Source organism: Theropithecus gelada, chromosome 5 (assembly GCF_003255815.1).
Source record: "Theropithecus gelada isolate Dixy chromosome 5, Tgel_1.0, whole genome shotgun sequence".
NCBI classification, from domain to species: Eukaryota; Metazoa; Chordata; class Mammalia; order Primates; family Cercopithecidae; genus Theropithecus; species Theropithecus gelada.
The window spans coordinates 91,124,941-91,146,281 of record NC_037672.1 but is presented as its reverse complement, the minus strand read 5'-3'; the positions used below and the strand labels follow the sequence as shown (position 1 = coordinate 91,146,281).

At 41.5% G+C, this 21,341-nt stretch overlaps 1 non-coding gene across 1 annotated transcript; it reads right to left on the bottom strand.

The window, feature by feature from the left end:
* Positions 1-19,790: 19,790 nt before the first annotated feature.
* Positions 19,791-19,893, bottom strand: LOC112625574. Its single transcript, XR_003119661.1, has one exon. It is a non-coding gene; the product is annotated as a U6 spliceosomal RNA (small nuclear RNA).
* Between the last annotated feature and the right edge of the window lie 1,448 nt (positions 19,894-21,341).

Genomic DNA, 21,341 nt, shown 5'->3' with positions numbered 1-21,341 from the left:
TCCAACTTGTTGTACCTCACATTCACACAGCTCTTTTCCACCTGAGGCCCTCCTCTGCCTGCAGCCTCTCCCAATCCGTCCTGTCCTGGCTTTTTCCTACTCCTGATTTTTGACTGTTCCTCAGGAAAATCTTCCTTGACACCAGCCTAAGGCAGGCCTTTCTTCTTTTTCATAGCATAGGACACTATTGTTTTCCTTCATAGCACTTATCACAACTCATTATGTACTTATTAGTGTGTTCATTTTTATAAAGTCTATTTTTCCTGCTTCAGTGTAATCTTCATGAGGTTCAGAACAAGATGGTGTCAGTTTTGTTCACCGTTGTGTAGCATCTTGGATATAGAATGGGCTCAATAAATATTTGTTGAATGAATGAATAAGTGAGCCTGGGTTCAATGACTGTCAAGATACTGTGGTTTTGGAGGGTTCATTTCCCTAGCAGATCCTCCAGACCACATTCCTCCATGGATTCACTGGTTCTTCTCCCCATCAAAGTGTGTCTTATTTTGTTTTCACTCCTTTTTTCACCTCCAAATTAAAGGGAATATAATTCTATTGCTAATTCCACATTGTATTACCAGAAATCAGAAAAAATCAACTGGTCTGAACAGAACAGCTTTCTAATAGGTTTTGTGATTCAAATGAACAGCCCTCCGTTACACTGAAGTCAACCTTCTAACAAATACCCTAAGTGGCATTTGTCCTTTAACATCTTGCTATGGTATAGTCCAGCCCCCTACCCTCATCTCTACTTTCCACCAAAGAGGCCGTTAACTACCTTAAATAGCAAAAAGTCATCATATGTAATGTGCATAGGTTATGACCAATTGGTATTTGTTGGGCAAATCTCATGTGTCCATGTATTGTTCTAGTACTTTCAAAGATAATAGAAAAAGAGATGAGTCTTTTTCACAGAGAAAGGATTTATCACTTCCCAAATAATTATAATAAATATACGTTGCCGTAGAAGTCTATGACCCTCAACAGTCTTTCTTTTTTTTTTTTATTATACTTTAAGTTCTAGGGTACATGTGGATAACGTGCAGGTTTGTTACATATGTATACCTGTGCCATGTTGGTGTGCTGCACCCATCAACTCGTCAGCACCCATCAACTCGTCATACATCAGGTACAACTCCCAATGCAATCCCTCCCCCCTCCCCCCTCCTCCCTCCCAGTGATAGGCCCCGGTGTGTGATGTTCCCCTTCCCGAGTCCAAGTGATCTCATTGTTCAGTTCCCACCTATGAGTGAGAACATGCGGTGTTTGGTTTTCTGTTCCTGCGATAGTTTGCTGAGAATGATGGTTTCCAGCTGCATCCATGTCCCTACAAAGGACACAAACTCATCCTTTTTTATGTCTGCATAGTATTCCATGGTGTATATGTGCCACATTTTCTTAATCCAGTCTGTCACTGATGGACATTTGGGTTGATTCCAAGTCTTTGCTATTGTGAATAGTGCCGCAATAAACATCCGTGTGCATGTGTCTTTATGGTAGAATGGTTTATAATCCTTCGGGTATATACCCAGTAATGGGATGGCTAGGTCATATGGTACTTCTAGTTCTAGATCCTTGAGGAATCGCCATACTGTTTTCCATAACGGTTGAACTAGTTTAGCATCCTACAGGGCCTCCGGTTCATGACCTGATCCGAAATTGGTTATCACTGGCTAATACTATGAAAGATGTGGTTGATTTAGAAAGTGCCAAACCATCCATGGCAGGTTTCAGCTTAAACTCTTTCCACAGCCCTACACCGACCTGAGGCAAGGTCTGAATTCATTAGCAGGGCCCTGAGTGATTCAGCTCCTGCCTGCCTCTCCAATGCATTTATCGGAGGCCCTCCCAGGGCCCTCTGGAGTGACTCATGTTCTCTCCTTTCATGTTTTTATGTGCACTGGGGAGTCAGCCTGAATCAGTCTTCCTCTGCTTTTCTACCTCTCTCTTACTCATTCTTGAAGATTGGGCTCTGAGGTCATCTCTTCATGGAAGCCTTGTAGACTCAAGTTTAGTTTCTCAGCTTCTGTGCTCCCATTGCACTCTGCAGTGGATACCTGTTATGCATATGTGTGTGCATATATATGTATCTATTATGCATATATATGTACATAAATGTAATATTCATAACTAATATGCATTAAATACTATGTGTCAGTTGCACTTCTGGTCTCCCATGACCTTATGATTTTTTTTCTTTTTAGAGATGGGAGTCTTGCTATGTTGCTCAGGCTGGAGTGCAGTGGCTATTCACAGGCCCAATCATGGCACACTACAGCCTGGAACTCCTGGGCTCAAGTAATCCTCCTGCCTCAGCCTCTTGAGTAGCTGAAACTGTAGGTGTGTACCACCATGCCTGGCTCTCCTTTCCTTCCTTCTCTTCCTTCCTTCCTTCCTTCCTTCCTTCCTTCCTTCCTTCCTTCCTTCCTTCCTTCCTTCCTTCCTTCCTTCCTTTCTTCCTTCCTTCCTTCCTTCCTTCCTTCCCTCCTTCCTTCCTCTCTCTCTCTTTTCCCTCCCCTACCCTCCCCTCCATTCCCTTCCTTTACCTTCCCTTCCCTTCCCTTCCCATCCCTTCCCTTTCTTTTTGCAGGATCTCTCTCTGTTGCCCAGGCTGGAGTGCAGTGATGTAATCTTGGCTCACTGCAGCTTCTACTTCCAGGCTGAAGCAATCCTCCTGCCTCAGTCTCCTATGTAGATGAGACTACCGGCATGCACCACCACACCAGCTAATTATTTATTTATTTATTTTGTAGAGACAGGGTTTTGCTATGTTGCCCAGGCTCTCATCTTTTAACTTCATCTCCACAGTAGTCCCATGGGTGGTGCTAATAACTTACTCAGTCATGCAGCCAGGAAGTGACAGTAGAATTTTAACCTGGGCTCCAGAGTGATGAGCTTCAGAGCAGTGTGGCCCTGCTGTCCTTTGGCTGTTCTCACACTGTTACAACAACTGATGTCATTCATTGGCATTCTGTCTTGACTGTAAGCTCCTTGATGGTGAGGGCAGTCAAGCACTGATCTTCTTCAGTAACTGGTATATTGTATGAACTCACAAATGGCAATGATGATGAATGAATTTAATGAGGCACAAAATAAAAAGTGAGTAATACATGGTCATTTATTTCAAGAGGCTCACTGTCTTTCTTTCCCTTCTCTCCATCCCTCTTGTGCCCCTCCCTCCCTCACTTCCTTTTTCTTTTCTTTCTTTTTGTTTTTCCAGAGAAAAGCGTTTAATAGGAAAGTTAAATATTAAAATGGCATTTTAAAATTTTGTTTTATTTATTTATTTATTTTTAATTTTACTTTAAGTTCTGGGATACATGTGCTGAACATGCAGATTTGTTACATAGGTGTACATGTACCATGGTGGTTTGCTGCATCTATCAACTCATCATCTAGGTTTTAAGCTCCTTATGCATTAGGTATTTATCCTAATGCTCTGCCTCCCCTTTCCCTCCACCCCCCAACAGGCCCCAGTGTGTGATGTTCCCCTTCCTGTGTGGAAGTCATTGGCAAAGCCTTCATAACTAAAACACCAAAAGCAATTGCAACAAAAGCCATAATTGACAAATGAGATCTAATTAAACTAAAGAGCTTCTGCTCAGCGAAAGAAACTATTATCAGAGTGAATAGTCAGCCTACAGAATGGGAGAAAATTTCTGCAATGAATCCATCTGACAAAGGCCTAATATCCAGAATCTACAAGGAACTTAAGCAAATTTACAAGAAGAAAAAAACCCCGTCAAAAAGTGGACAAAGGATATGAACAGACATTTCTCAAAAGAAGACATTTATGAGACCAACAAACATATGAAAAAAAGCTCATTGTTGCTGGTCATTAGAGAAATGCAAATCAAAACCACAATGAGATACCATCTCATGCCAGTTATAATGGTGATCATTGGCTGGGCACAGTGGCTCATGCCTGTAATCCCAACACTTTGGGAGGCTGAGGCAGATGGATCAGAAGGTCAGGAGTTCAAGTCCAGCCTGATCAAGATGGTGAAACCCTATCTCTACTAAAAATACAAAAGTTAGCAGGACACGGAGGTAGGAGCCTGTAATCCCAGCTACTCGGGAGGCTGAGGCAGGAGAATTGCTTGAACCCGGGTGGCAGAGGTTGCAATGAGCTGAGATCATACCACTGCACTCCAGCCTGGGTGACAGAATGAGACTCCATCTCAAAAAAAAAAAAAAAAAAAAAAAAAGAAAAAAGTCTGGAAACAACAGATGCTGGAGAGGATGTGGAAAAATAGGAAAGCTTTTACACTGTTGGTGGGAGTGTAAATTAGTTCAACCATTGTGGGAGACAGTGTGGTGACTCCTCAAGGATCTAGAACCAGAAATATCATTTGACCCAGCAATCCCATTACTGGGTATATACCCAAAGGATTATAAACCATTCTACCATAAAGACACATGCACACATATGTTTATTGCAGCACTATTTACAATAGCAAAGACTTGGAGCCAACCCAAATGTCCATCAATGATAGACTGGATTAAGAAAATGTGGCACATATACACCATGGAACACTATGGAGCCATAAAAAAGAATGAGTTCACATCCTTTCAGGGACATGGATGAAGCTGAAAACCATCATCCTCAGCAAACTAACACAGGAACAGAAAACCAAACACCGCATGTTCTCACTTGTAAGAGGGAACTGAACAATTTCCTTTCTTTCTTAACAGATTAGTTGTAAGGCCTTTTAAGCAACCCTAAAAATATGTACTATTATCCCAACATTATAGGTAGGAAAAATGAGGCAGAGAAAAGTTAAATAACATGGCCAAGGTCATAGCTGGAAAGGGGCACAGCCATGATTCAGACTGCAGTGGCCTGGTCCCAGAGCTCATGTTCTTAACCTCTACAATATGTTATGTCTCCAGTGCCTTATTGGGCAGAGGACACACATAGACTGATGCATAACAAGAGATAGTTACAGACACCTGGAGAGACCTGGACAAGCAGCTTCGTGGGGTAGGAGAGAGTGCTGTGCAGTGTGGTTGGCAGAATAGCAAGCCCTAGTAGGGGAGGGATGGGGATGGATTAAAAACAAAATGAGGCAGCTCATACCTGTAATCCCAGCACCTTGGGAGGCTGAGGCGGGAGAATCATGTGGGGCCAGCAGTTCAAGACCAGTCTGGGCAACACATTCATGAGACCCTATCGGTACAAAATACTAAAAAAAGTTTTAAAAATCAGCCAGCTGTATTGGCACACACGTGTAATCCCAGCTACTCAGGAGGCTGAGGCAGGAGGATTGCCCAAACCCAGGAGGTTGAGGCTGCAGTGAGTTATGATCGCTCCACTGCACTCCAGCCTGGTGACAGGGAGATCCTGTCTCAAAAAAAAAAAAAAAAAAAAAAAAAACAAAAAAAAGCAAGTGGAAATCTAGACTGATGCCTGCAGGAGCCCAGAGCTCACCCACAATCACCTCTTCCTGCTCTCTAAAAGGGGATCTGGCTGGATTCCTGATGTGGAGAGGTTTCATGTGTGTGTCGGGGGCATCTTGGGTGTTCATGGGGTAGCAAGAGCAGCCCTCGGCATTCTGCCATTCTTTTTCTTATTCCAGCTCAACTTGCCATCTGCGTACCTCTGTGAGAGGCTCTGTGAATCACAGGATCTCATGAGTCACTCATTCCCTCTCTGATGAATAAATTATATCAAGTCTCACAAAAGCAGAGCAGTTGGGTTTAAATGAGGTGTCACACAAAGATGGACTGCAGGTTCTGCTTTCCCTTATGAACTGGCATGGCTGTTGGGCAAGGCATGTTGCCAGTTCTCAGCTTGAGCTTTTGGGCCGTCAACCCAGAGTTCTGGCTGCTTCAGCTTCATCTGGATTTGATGTTCAGAATGCCAGACTCAGCAAGAGGTGAAACAGACCCCAGTGATCATAATTTTGACTCACATGGGGAAAGGCTGAAGAATGAAGATGAGTGAATATTTGATTTGCTTGTGTCTCCAGTCTGCATTGCATCAGGCCTATCCTTTGTTATCACTTTTTTTTTGAGAAGGAGTCTCACTCTGTTGCCCAGGCTGGAGTGTAGTGGCACAATCTTGGCTCACTGCAACCTCTGCCTCCTGGGTTCAAGCAATTCTCCAGCCCTAGCCTCCAGAGTAGCTGGGACTACAGGCGTGCACCACCACACCTGGCCAATTTTTGTATTTTTAGTAAAGACTGGAATTTCACCATATTGGCCAGGCTGGTCTCGAACTCCTGACCTCAGGTGATCTGCTGGCTTCGGCCTCCCAGAGGCTATCCTTTATTTAACTCACAACTGCTGATAATAGACATTCTGAAAGTAAATTTACTACTTTAATATTCCAAAACTGCTTTCCATAGTCCATGATATGCAAAACCTTTGAATGCAAAAAACAGAATGTTCCTGGTGTAGCAGAGAAAATATGTGGTTAAGCAGAGGCCAGTGATATTTTGTGGCAAATTTGTTCACCCCATCACAAGTGTGCATTGTCAGTTTTGTGTCCTGGTATCTGTCCTGAACCTCTCTTTAGATACCAAGCTTCTTACCTGGCTATGGTGAGGATGGGAGAAAAGCAATTTGATTTGCTGGTGAAAATGACTCACAGCAGGATGTAAATGAGAACCACAGGTTTAGCTCCTTACAGTGCATAATTCCATTTTAGATGAGAGGCTTAGTAATCAAAATCTAATAAGCTTAGTAATCAAGATCTTGATAGAATGTTGGGGGAAGCTTTGCTTTCACAGAGGAATTTTTGAGAATCCCCTTGTTACCCAAGTCAGCCCACTTTTTCTGATTCACTTTTCTGAGCATTAGGGAAACAAACTTCAGTATCCTGGCAGTCCACTTGGGGAGGGGCCTAAGCTGCAACTCCTTCAGGCAGTTCAATTCCAGCTTCCCTCTTCATAGTGCCTCTCAGGGCATCTTCGCACTGTGTCCACCCTATACCCTCTGCCAGGCACCTACATGCTCTGCCATGGCAAGCTTATGCCTTTTCTTTGGGTCCCATTGAAGATATCCCTAAAGCCCAGGAATTGAAGCAGGGACCCAGACTACCTGGGTTCAATTGTAGCCCCACTCCATATCTTTATATAAATAATTGCTTGGCACAGTGCCTGGCACATAGGAAGTGTTGTTTAAGTGTTCATAACCATTTCCTCCAGGGAAACTCTCCCTCCCTGGCTCCTGAGGCAGGAATCCTCCTGTGTGCTGTATTTTGATTACCTCTTTACTTGCCTCTATTCTAGGATGTAGATACCTGAAGGCAGGGGCTGTCTTTCTGACCTTCACTTCTGTGACTAGAAAACCACATTGAGATTTTAATTTGAGTTATGTACTCTTTCAGCAGCCTGAAAGAATGGTAAGGATTCTCTCTTCTCCATTCCAAGAAAGTCACCAAGTGTCCTTAACTTCAGGATTAATGACTTTGGCACTATAGGGATAAACAAAGAGTTCAGGGACAAAGTGTGAAACAGGGATCTGGAATGTCACCCCTATATAGAATTTTGTTGTAAAAAAGAAGCCTCAACAGAGAGAGGAAGTGGGCCAACTCTGGAGGGAAGATTGTGAAAGCTTTTTGAGAGACTGGGAGTGGGACAGAGGTGTGCAGATCCTGTGGTACTGGAGACCAGCACTTCCCTCCCACAGCTGGTCTGTGGCAGGACCTCACTGCAGAAAAGCTGCATGGTCCCCTGAGAGAGAAGGTTCACTAAATCTTTATTTTCCCAGCCATCGAAAGATCTGGGACTGGGCCACTGCTTTCAAGGTACCACGTGGATTTTGACACTGAATACGTCAACCAGTTCAGTGTGATCAGAAGAGGTCAGAGGATCTTCTAGAATGTTCCAGAGTGTGCCAGATCCCCTCACTTGACCCTAGGAATAAGGGTTCCTGCTCCCCATCCCCATCAAATTCTTGAGATTGAACTTCCTGAGTGAAAGGGGACTCTGAACAAATGTAACTTTATTTAGAGACACAAAAGAACACGGCCTTTTGGAAACCCTCAAGAAGTGAACTAAAATTCACATCTACAGCGTGTCCATGGTCCTGGCTGAGGTAGGTCACGTAGAATATTTGGTGAGTCAGTAAATAATGGAAGTACCCTGAAATTTCTCCGGACTATTTTAATAATCCCATAGCAACATTTTTTATTTGCCTACCTTTAATAAAGGTTTTCTATGGCCATTTCCTGAGCATTTAAAGCACATGCGAATGAATTGTCTTTGAACAAGGATTCAAAAGACTTTTATCACTGCAAGCTAGCAACAAACTGAATTTATATCTCCCCAGTATTACATTGCTGGTTGCTAACGTGACTAAGCCTTGCTACTTTACACTTTGTCTATGAATAGATTGAAGTCTCCAATGAGAACTTGCATCACAAAGCCCCACCTAAAACGATAAAGCCTTGAAGGCAAAAACCCAAAATCTTATTTTGTATATTGGTATCCATGTCACAAAGCTGCCTTGTATCTACAATTCCTAATTCTTGCTCAGAATGTAAGTTATTTGGGCTATTACTTTTTTTCTAGTCTCGATTACTTGTGGTTATTCATACAGGGATCACTTAAATGAATGAAATCTAGAGATAATTAAACAACATTCTTTTAGTCCTTAGTTTCTGCTCATTCTCCCCTCTAGTCTTCAGACGTTTTTTCTAGGCTGCTATACCAGCTGCAGATGCAATTTATTATCTTTCCCCCCCCACCAGAATTCTCAAGAATTCACCCTTGACTTCTTTCAGCGTTCTTTTATCTAGGTTTTGTTGTGTTTGTTTTGTTTTTGCTTTCAATAGATTTTGTTTTAGAGCAGTCTTAGGTTCACAGAAAAATCTAGCAGAAGGTATAGAGATATCCCATAAAACCCTGCCCTAAAACATGCATAGCCTCCTGCATTATTGACATACCTCACCAGAACAGTACACTTGTGACAACTGATGGACCTAAACTGGACCTACATTGAGACATTTTTGGCCAGAGTCCATAGTCTACATTAGAGTTCACTCACAGTGTTGTACTTCTATGGTTTTGGAAAAATGTATGACATGGTTCACCATTGTAGAATCATACAGAGTAGTTTCACTGCCCTAAAAATCCCCTGTGCTCTCCCTATTTGTCCCTTCTTTCTCCCAACCCCTCGAAACCACTGATCTTTCTACTGTAGCCTTTTCCAGAATGTCATATAGTTGGAACTGTACAGTATGTAGCCTTTTGAGATTGACTTCTTTCGTTTGCTAATATGCATTTAAATTTCCTCCGTGTCTTTTCATGGCTTGATAGAGCTGAGAGTGCTTTTTCATTTCTTTTTAGTGCTGAATAATATTCTCTTATCTGGTTGGACCACAGTTTATTTATCCATCCACCTATTGAAGGACATCTTGGTTGCTTCCAGGTTTTGGAAATTATAAATTAAACTGCTATAAACATCCTTGTGCAGGTGTTTGTGTGAACATAAGTTTCCACTTTTTTGGGTAAATGCCAAGGAGCATGATTGCTGAATCATATGATAAGAGTGTCTTCAGCTTCCTAGAAAATCTCCAAACTATTTTCCAAAGCGGCCGTACTATTGTGCATTTTCATCGGCAGTGAATGAGACGTTCTGTGACTCCACATCCTCACCAGCATTTGGTGTTGTCAGTGTTCTAGATTTTGGCCATCCTAATAGGTGTATAGTGATAGCTCATTTGTTCTTTTGATTTGCAATTCCCTGAAAACATATGAAGTTCAGTATCTTTATATATATATGTGTGTGTGTATATATGTGTGTGCGTGTGTATATACAAAGATTTGTATATATATTTGTTTGTGTATATATATATACACACACACATACACAAAGATGTCATCTACGTATCATCTTTGGTAAGGTATCTGTTAGGGTCTTTAGTCCATTTTTTAATTGGGTTGTTTTCTTCTTGTTAAGTTTTAAGTGTTTTTTGTATATTTTTAAAGTAGTCTTTCATCAGATTGTCTTGCAAATATTTTCTCCCAGTTTGTGGTTTGTCTTTTCATTTTCTTGCCAGTATCTTCTGTAGAATAGGTTGGTTTTGTTTTGTTTTGTTTTGTTTTAGAGGGAGTCTTGCTCTGTTGCCAGGCTGGAGTGCAGTGGCACAATCTTGGCTCACTGAAACCTCCGACTTCCTGGTTCAAGCCATTCTCCGCCTCAGCTTCACGAGTAACTGGGATTATAGGCATGCCTCAGCATGCCTAGGTAATTTTTTTGTATTTTTTAGTAGAGATGGGGTTTCACCATGTTTGGCCAGAGTGGTCTCGATCTCCTGACCTTATGATCCACCCCCCTCAGTCTCCCAAAGTGCTGGGATTACAGGCATGAGCCACCATGCCAGGGCAGGCTTTTTTTTTGGATAAGGTCTTGCTCTGTCACCCAGGCTGATGTGCAGTATTATAGCTCACTGTAGCATCAAATTCCTGGGCTCAAGTGATCCTACTGCCTGGGCCTTCCAAAGCAGTAGGATTACAGGCAGGCATGAGTCACTGTGCCTGGCCTTGACATTTTAAATTTTAGTGAAGTTTGATTTATCGGTTTTTCATAGTTCAGAGCTTTGGTGTTGTAGATTTATTTTCTTTACCTTGTAACTATCAGAAGGGTATTTAAAAGACAGGTAATAACTGGAAAAGTAGGAACAAGCTAAACAACACCATGATTAAGCAATCAGGCAAATCCTGAAGGTGAGATATTCCACTGAACAACTGTCTTGGCCTCTTAGCAAATCAACATCATAGAAACAGTGAATTTATAGAGTAAAAGCAATCTAAGTGACACAACCATCAGATGTATTATAACATGTGGTCCTAGGTTAGATTCCAGTTTATGCAGATTTAAATAGCTATAAAAATGATTTGGGGAAACATTATGGAAATTGGAATATGGCTTGGGTCATAAATGATATTAAAACTCATTAAGATTATTATTACGGCTCGTTAGGCATGATAGTCTTGATTTTGGTTATGGAAGCTGTCCTTATTTTTTAGAGCTGCATACTAAAGTATTTAGGGATGAAATGTCATGATGTCTGTAGTTTACAGTATTTTAGCATAAAAAAATAAAGCGAATGTAAAGGAATAAAATCTGAAAGAATAGAATTATTTCACATGTTAGATCCTTATTGGCTGACCCAACCAACCCAAAGCCTGCTTTACTATAGTATACGAGTAAAGAGAGCACTTGGGTGGGGAAAGGGCATGAAATCTGGATTATGTCTTTCCCTTTGCTAGCTGTGTGATCATGGTAAAGTACTTCTCCTCTCTGTGCCTCAGTTTCTTCAACCATAAGATAGGTATATTCGTTGTATTCATCCATTTTCATGCTGCTGATAAGGATATACCTGAGACTGGGTAATTAATAAAGAAAAAGAGGTTTAATGGATTCACAGTTCCACGTGGCTGGAGAGGCTACACAATCATGGTGGAAGGTGACAGGCACATCTTACATGGCAGCAGACAAGAGGGAACTTGTGCAGGGAAATTCCCCCTAATAAAACCATCAGATCTTGCAAGACTTATTCACTACTACGAGAACAGTATGGGGGAAACCACCACCATGATTCAATTACCCAGTCCCTTCCAAAATATGTAGGAATTATGGGAGCTACAATTCAAGATGAGATTTGGGTAGGGATAAGCCAAATCATATCTTTAGTAGACCTACCACACAGGATGATTGTGAGGATAAATGACTTAATACACACAAGGCCATTAAATCAGTTCCTGGCACATAGTAATACATAAGACTTACCTATTATCATTGTTTTTGTTTTAGTTATTCAGGTATATGATCCTAGTAGGGTTGGCATAGACTGATAAAATCAGTGCAGCTTCTTGGGTTTTCTGGTACATTTCTAGTAGCCATGGGAACTCCTTATTTCTGGGGACTCATTTTTGAGTCTTCTCTTACACTACATTGAGAAGTGTTCCACTCCATGTTTTAGGGGCTGGTGAAGAGTGGTAAGACATAAAGGCATCTTCTCTTATTGTTTGTAATGGGGCTTTTGGCTTAGTGCTCCATCAAAAATCTAAAGTTTTAAGTGTGATTAAACAATAGGTAGTTGAAGATACCCCTAGATCTAGAATATTCTGGCAGAAGATTTAACATCTTCATTAGGAATACTGGTCTAGAATCCATCTTTTCCTTTAAAAAATCAACAAACACAGTATAAGACGTCTTTATAAATATATTCCTTCAAGCAAATCTGATACATGATGATTTAGGACTAAAATTTATCTTTGTCACCAACAAAATAGAAAGAGGGTAAATATGATTTTACAACTGTGTCTTAGGTTTTTAGTTGGAGAAATGCTGTACTCTAATTAAAATTACAAACGACTTTATCTTTTAGTGCTCCATGTAATTTTTCAATGTTAGATTTTTAGTACAGATTAATAATATTTTTTCTATTCCTTTCTTTCCCTTACATAAGCACAGGGAGTTCTTTGACCTCTAGAAGTTGCAAGCACTTTTTGGCCGGTTACAACAGCACAATTTATTATCAATTGATTTTAGAGTGAACTGAAATTTTCAAGATTAGATGGTGTGTATTAGAGCAAATTCTAAAGGGCTGAGTTAAAGTTTACAGTCATAAAAAGTTATGAGAACCATTTATCTTATAAGGTCTGCAGTACCAAAATCACAACTTCAGAAATTAGAACATTATCTGTTATTATGCTACTACAATATAATTTCTTTCTTTCTTTTTTTTTTCTGAGTTGGAGTTTTGCACTATTACCCAGGATGCAGTGCAGTGGTGTGATCTTGGCTCACTGCAACCCCTGCCTCGTGGGTTCAAGTGATTCTCCTGCCTCAGCCTCCCGAGTAGCTGGGATTACAGGCATATGTCACCATACCTGGCTGATTTTTTGTATTTTTAGTAGAGATGAGGTTTCACTATGTTGGCCAGGCTGGTCTCGAACTCCTGACCTCGTGATCCACCAGCCTCAGCCTCCCAAAGTGCTGGGATTACAGGCGTGAGTCGCTGCACCTGGCTTACATTATAATTTTGTTAAAGCTAAACATTATTTCAAATAACATATAAATAATTTTTAAAATCTGACATTGAATGCAAGTACTGTGCTAAAGTGCTTTACATGAAATGTCTCATCTACTTCTCACAACTACCTAGGGCCTGCTCAAGCTTTCGTTTCTCTTGAGAGAACTGAAATGGACAGGACAAACGACTGGCTCAAGGTCACACTGCAGCTGTGATAAGGCGAGGTTGAAATTTAGAATCAATGATGACTTCTTCATCCAGCCAATATTTACTGAGCATTTATTAGGCAACAGGATCTGTTCTAGGTGTGGAGATAGTAATGTGAAGAAAACATCAAAATCTTTGCTCTGAATATTATGAAATACTGACACACAGTTGAGGCTAGCGGTTAGAATTGGTGAATACTTTTTCCACTATTAGGCAGTGTTCTAGCCCCTCTACTTAGAAATTTAATCCTATAAACTGATTTGTTTTTCCAGAAGAAACAAAGGTCTCAAAGCTGATCATAAGTCCCCTGGAGAGTAGAAGTTTGGCTCTAAATCTGGACTCATCCAGAAAGAAAAGCTAGTTCACATGGTGGCTCATGCCTGTAGTCCTAGCTACTGGGGAGGCTGAGGCAGGAGGATTGCTTGAGCGCAGGAGTTTGAGGTTGCAGTGATTGCACCACTGCACTCCAGCCTGGTGACAGAGTAAGACCCTGTCTCTAATAAAAAACAAAACAAAACCCCCCCACACTCTCTTTGAAGCAACCATTTCCTTAAATTCCCCCAATACACACACACACACACACACACACACACACACACACACACACACACACACACANTTCCCCCAATACACACACACACACACACACACACACACACACACACACACACACACATTTCTTGATATCTTTTCGAAGCATCATTCATCCTAGGCAAACTTTATAAACATAGGGCCATACCTTTTACAATTCAGGATCACCAGGCCACTGTACTTTGTTGTTGTTGTTGTTATAGATATGTGCAATAATTGCCACACAAAGGAACACCACAGTGCATTTCCATAATAAAATAAACTGTATTTGCTAGTGGAGCCTGTAGTTCATCAGGTAAGGCTTTTACTCCTTTAGCAACCAAATTGCTCTCCTCCCTCAGTGAATGACAGTCTCTGCAATGGTCTGACCTATTTGGCAGTTCAGAGCAAGCACACAGAGGCACCCTCATCTTCTTACATCACAGCCACGGGTACATCAAACCTACAATTCATGGGTTGGATGTAACTTATTAAGTTACAGGCAAGAGTTCAATAAGAAATTTTAAAACAGTTGAGATTCATCTTTAGTTTCTGTATCTATGTAAACTTTCTATAATTTGAAATATAGCACTAGCTTTTCATAATTGAAAAGTATGGGGATAAACAAAGAAATGAAATACCTTCAGCAGTAACCATGGATATATAAAATCAAAACCATTACTATTATCATACGGTATAGTTCTACTGAATTCCTTATTTTAATTTTCAAACCCAGTTATTCCTGATCTTTATATTTGTGCCTTATTTTATTTTATTTTTTTGAGACATAATCTTGCTCTGTTGTCCTGGCTGAAGTGCAGTATCACCATCTTGGCTTGATGCAACCTCTGCCTCCCGGGTTCAAGCAATTCTCATGCCTCCACCTCTGGAGAAGCTGGGATTACAGGCATGTACTACCACACCTGGCTAATTTTTGTATTTTAGTAGAGACAGAGTTTCACCGTGTTGACCAGGCTGGTCTCAAACTCCTGACCTCAGGCGATCCACCCTCCTCCACCTCCCAAACTGCTGGAATTACAGGCATGAGCCACCATGCCCGGCCATTGTGCCCTATTTCAAAGATCTTATGCATACATACTGCATTATAGAAAGTGAAATAATCTTTTTATTTTTATTATTATTATTTTTTTATGGAGTCTTGCTCTATCGTCCAGGCTGAAGTGCAGTGGCACAATCTCGGCTCACTGCAACCTTCACCTCCTGGGTTCGTCTGGCTAATTTTTGTATTTTTAGTAGTAGAGATGGGGCTTCACCATGTTGGCCAGGCTGGTCTCGAACTCCTGACCTCAAGTGATCCACCCGCCTAGGCCTCCCAGAGTGCTGGGATAACAGGCATGAGCCACCGTGCCTGGCCTAGAAAGTGAAAGAATCTTGAAATAAGATTTCCCTCTCCTCTGAGATACTGAGACTAGCACTAATTTCTTCTATCATTCATTGGAAAAAAAGCTACCATATGATTCATATGTAGGAGTTAAAAAATTGCCCAGGATGTTTGAGCTATGTGTAAATAATATAACTCAAAAATCATTAGGATACTGTAGTTTATGTTTATGTAGAGAACTATCTAGTTTTCTTGACTTCAATGAAAATAAAAAGCAAGTTCTCCCAAAACAGAGAGACTTAGCTAGCTACAGCACATGAACTTAGACTGACGGGAAATTTTAGTGCAAGGTATCAAATCATGAAAAGTACAGTGAAAGCTAATGAAGCCCTTATTTTACATCATTTAGAGAAATGATTTCTGTATTCTTGAACACCTCATCTTCTTAGCGCCACCCTGTCATCTTGGCTGTGAAATAGACATGTATGCTATGTTTTTGCTTTCTGTTAGTGAAGGGTTTCCTTTTCCTCTCTTTCTTGACACTAGAGACAATTTGATAACAAGCTAAAAACAGCCATTGGATGGATAAAAGATTTGGGCTGAGAATAAACAGGGATGTAGTTCTGGTTCCGACCTGCCTAGATTTTTGTTATGGGACAAACCCTTCTGTTTTGCCATCTGCATTAAGGAGAGCAGTTGACTGATTATCTTTGAAGTTTTATCCCTAACTGTATAATGCTACAGTTTCAATACAGCTTTAGCTCTGATAACTAAGAAACAAAGTGGTAATCATAAGAATCTAACTATTAGATATTTGGTGACACCACATTCATAAAGTAAAAATGTAACTTTAGTTCCTTTAGTAGTCCAACTGCCCATTTTGCTGTGAAATAAAATGCCCACTATTGACGATTCCTTTCATTTGAAGGAGTATCCATAAGTGTGACATGCCTAGCATTGCTCTTTCTTTTTTGCTCTTCTTCTTTGTTTTTTGGGAATATGCAGTGACCTGTCTAACTGGTGAGTGCATAGGAGAAGTTGGATAGAATGGCAGCCGTTTCCTCTCAATTCCTCTTGAGAGCTGTTGACCTGAAGGTAAAATGTGTCCTCTTGAGTCCTCGTGGGAGCTGGAAACCTGTAGAAAAGATGTGTCTGCTTTTACTCCTCCATGCTGTAGATTTACAGGGTCAGGGCCCTCCCTGGGGAGGTCTGTGGCCATCCATGGGCAAGTTTGTCTAGTTTGGGAGTTTAGTGTTAGCAAACCCAGTTGGCTCTTAAATCTAAGCCATTTTCTGCAGTATCAGCTTTCTTAGTAGTAAACATGATATTTTGATTTCTATGCATCTTATTTTTTGAGCCTATTTCTCAGGTGGTTCAGAACTTGGATGTGATGCTATTTTGGGAGTTCCCTGAAGTCCCAACAAACAGTACTAGACTGTGTGAATAAATGACTTTGGCCATGAACTTTCTGCTTAGATTCACACAGGTCTTCTCTCAGTTTCGATTGTCTCTGGTAAAAAAACTTGACAACATCACTGCAAACTCTGGTAATCAGAATGCTAGAGATCGTTATCTCAGCCAGCAATAACATGGCTGCATGGCACTCATGGTTATACAGTGGAAGCCAGATATTTAAACATTATCACTGTGAGCCATGAAATATTGCATCCAATTTGTTACAGAGCTCAATCAAGATGGGAAGGAAGAGGTTCTTATTTTATCAATCTGAACATTGGCTAAAAGTAGAAGAACCAATCTACTTTATAATAATTTGTTTTCTCTCTTGAATCCAGAAAGAAGAAGGGCTTCAGGACACAGAAGGTACACAGTTTAATAAATATTTGAGGGCTGAGTATGGTACCCAGACTTCTCTAGGTGCTGTGGGACACAGCAGTGGACCAAGAAGACAAAAATCTGTATCCTCAAGGAGCTTGTATTTTAGTGGAAGGAGATACACATTAATCAACACAAATAAGTAAATAAGCAAATAAATAAATAAAGTCAGTGAATGTGATAGTGCAGCGTAGTGACACAGTGTTGGAGCCAGACAGCCTGGGGTCAAAGCCTGGCACCATCACTTACAAGCTTTATGGCCTTTGAGGAAGTTCTTAACCTCTCTGTGCCTCGGTTTCCTCATCAGTAAATTTGGGTTAATAAAATCTTTTGAGATTTTTCGTGAGGATTACATTTAATCAGTGTTAAACACTTAGAATTGTGACCGGCACACTTTAAGCACAACATAAGTACTTGCTGTTATTATACTAAATGGTACAAGAACAAGAAAGGGATAAAGGAGTGTTGGATGGGTTTGTAGTTTTAAATGGGTTGTTAAAAAAACATCCAAAACAAGATCTTGATGAAAAGCTGGCATTTAAGTAAAGATCTGAAGGAGCTGAGGGAGTCAGCCACTCAGATATTTGGTGGAAAGCTTTGCCAGGCAGAAGGAATGGCAAGTGTAAAGGCCCTGAGGTTGGCACATGCCTCGCTTCTAGGACTGGCAAGTGGGCAGTGTGGCTGGGGAGGAGAATACAATAGAGAGGGATAGTAGATTAGGACTCCTTAGAAGTAGAACCTAAGACAGGAATTCAAATACCATTGATTTCCTGAGGATGTGTTCTCAGGAAAAAATGAGGGAAGAAAGGAAGAGAGAGCAGAAGAGCTAAGTAAGGATGTGGCCCCGGCAGGTACAGCCTAGCCCCAGGGGGAGCACTGGAGTGTGGACTGCACCACAGTGAGTTCCCCCTTGAGACAAATGGATTGGCTTCTTGTTTCCACACATCAGCCAGTCATTGGCAGGGGTCTCTTGGGGGAGGTGGCTCCCATTGGCCAAGGGCAGTTCTCATTAGCAGGGGCAGTTGTGAGTCACTGGCAGTAGCTGGAGGTGGCCTGGGGAAGGGAATCGGGGCAGGACATAGCAGTACACACTACAGGAGATGAAGCTGCTTCTTCTAGGGACTTGTAGACATTTCAAGTCATAGTTCCAGAAGATTCAAATCTGAATTTAATGAGTCCATCTGGCTACATTCCAGGAACAGAAGCTTAGCCATGACAAGGGCTGGAGTGTTTTCAGTCTATACTTGTGCATCTGAAAAATGTTAAAGAAAAACTATACAATGGGGGCATGCTGGTGCCTCTATAGCTTGCTAAACTCTGACTTTTATTTTTTTCTTGAGACAGAGTCTTACTCCGTTGCTCAGGCTAGAGTGCAGTGGCATGATTCTCGGCTCACTGCAACCTCTACCTGCCAGCAACCTCTGCCTTCTGGATTCAAGTGATTCTCCTGTCTCAGCCTCCCAAGTAGCTGAGATTACAGGTACCCACCACCATGCCTGGCTCATTTTTGTATTTTTAGTACAGATGGGGTTTTACCATGTTGGTCAGGCTAGTCTCGAACTCCTGACCTCAGGTGATCCACCCACCCTGGCCTCCCAAAGTGCTGGGATTACAGGTGTGAGCCACCACACCCAGCCTCTAAGTTTATTTTCTGCAAATGATTCTAGGTTTATTTCTAGCAAAGCTGAGCCCTCTGCCAGCAAAAGCAACATTGAGCTGCTGGGGGCACCTTGCTGCCTCTCTTCCACAGTCCTCAGCAATTCAGGTCTAGCTCCAAACCTGCATATTTCACCCACAGAGCCGAAGCTGTGAAGGCAGACAGCCCCACATCCTTAGAAGGAAGCGTAGTCATTGTTAATTGAAGCTGGAGCTGGAGTCTTGAATGTCTTACACTCTATCCCAAGCAGCTTATCAAAGTTGCTTTTAGCCACACTGCATTTGTCCCTGTGAGGAGCCATGGGGACTTTGTACAATGTCAAGGTAGCTAAACTGGAATTACATTTCCCAGATAACTTAGATACAGAGATACCTTGTATGGTTCAAAGTTATAGTTGCCACAAGAGAAACTTGTGTGATTTTGTTTGTTTGTCACCCACGCTGGAGTGCAGTGGCATGATCTCCGCTCACTACAACCTCCAAGCCACCCAAGTAGCTGGGATTATAGGCACGCGTGCTACCACATCCAACTATTTTTTGTATTTTTAATGGAGATGGTGTTTCACCATGTTGGCCTGGCTGGCCTCGAACTCCTGGCCTCAAGCGATTTGCTTGCCTTGGCCTCCCAAGTTGCTGGGATTACAGGCCACTGGGCCTGGCCTGTTTGTTTAACATTCTAAACATGTATAATCAATTAACATGGCCTAGGATTTTAATGGTATTCACTTCAGTAATTTGAATCCACAGATCTAAGGAGTATATAACCAGAAAATTGTGTATAAACACAGATTGGACATGGCAATTTCTGTTCACAAAGGTCACATGTGTAGGTACATAAATTAGTAGCATGTATCTAGAATTTTGACCAAACTGTTTTTAAGATGCAGAAATGTAAAATCACATCTTGAAAATGTGATGAAAAAATGAAGAAAAGCTGGTCTACACACATCAAAAATCAAATGTTGCTTATAAAAGAGATGAATGACAGCTACAGGATTCAAGTGACAATATGATTTCAAGAAATTAATACTGATCAAAAAGAACAGGAATATTTTTACATTTCACTGAAAATACATTGACTACTAGAATGTAAAGATCTAGCGGAAACTCAGGGAGAAAATTACAAAATCTAAAGCTAATTACTTAGTATTTCTTATTACCTAAATAACCGCATGATACTAAAAGGAAGCTGAAAATATGGAATGCTTCATAAATTTGTGCATCACCCCATGCGGGGGCCATGCTAATGTTCTCTATATCATTCCAATTTTGAAGTGAGTGCCTTGTGTGAAATTTGAGATCAGGAATGAAGCAGCAGCCATTGCACTTTGAAGGCCATGATTGGTAGGTGTGGTTAACAGTGCTTGTGGGGGCCGGAAGAGGTGGCTCACGCCTGTAATCCCAGCACTTTGGGAGGCCAAGGCAAGGCGCCTGTAATCCCAGCTACTTCAGAGGCTGAGGCACTAGAATTGCTTGAACACGGGAGGCAGATGTTGCCGTGAGCCAAGATCATACCATTGCACTCCAGCCTGGTGACAAGAGCGAAACTCCGTCTCAAAACAACAACAACAATAACAACAACAAAACCAAAACAGTGCCTGTGGGTGCCACCTTGTCTTCAATTTTTCCCACTCAATGTCCAGCTCTTCCTGACTGCTGGCCCTACTGATCAGCCATGAACCAGGCCCATCATAAGATGCTCTGCTGTGAACTCACAGAGGTGGAAGCCACAAAGAGCCTTCCATAGACTTGTATGCCAGTGCCTTCATGGCTGCCCTCCAGCAGTCAGTTGCACCTCATATCCAGCAAGCCTCGACTTGTTCACCAGCTCCAGGGTTGATTAGTGACTTTTTTCTGGTGCTTTTCAGACCTTTCTTCCTCAGCTTTTCCCCAGATTGTGAAAAGTTTAACTCCATAGTAAATAACTTACCCCATAGTGCTCATAATGGTCTTGCTTCCCTGATTGAACTCTACCAGTACAGGAGGGAACTATAATTGCCTTCATCTTATTACGTTTCCAGGAACATTTTATCATTTCTTACAGGTCGCCACACCAGACATCTTCCTGGCTGGCTGTTCTTGAATATAATCAATATATATCAATATAATCAATGTAGCCCTGAATATAATATATTAGTCAATTGTCACACTGCTATAAAGGAATACCTGAGACTGGGTAATTTATGAAGAAAAGAGGTTTAATTGGCTCATGATCCTGCATGACTTGAGAGGCCTCAGAAACATTACAATCTGGCAGAAAGCTAAGGGGAAGCCAGCACATCCTCATGGCTGGAGCAGGAGGAAAAGAGAGTGAAGGGGAAAGGGCTACATGCTTTTAAACAACCAGAAATTGGGAGAACTCACGATCACAAGAACAGCATAGGGGAAGCTGCCTCCATGATCCAGTCACCTCCCATTAGGTCCCTCCTCCAACATTGGGGATTACTATTCGACATGAGATTTGGGCAGGGACACAAATCCAAACCATATTAATAATATCCTTGAACTTCTGGTAGAGAAGGCACGCATAACTCTTTTCAGAAGAACCGTCTAAAGATTCTTCTATCTGAATATCCTTTTCAGTGAGACATACAGCTAGAGATACAATGGGAGGCAAACCATGACCTTTATAAATACCTTTCTATAGGTAATACACTAGCCTGGCTCAAAAATCAGAGCTAGGCTGGGTGCAGGGGCTCACGCATGAAATCCCTGCACTTTGAGGGGATGAGGCGGGTGGAT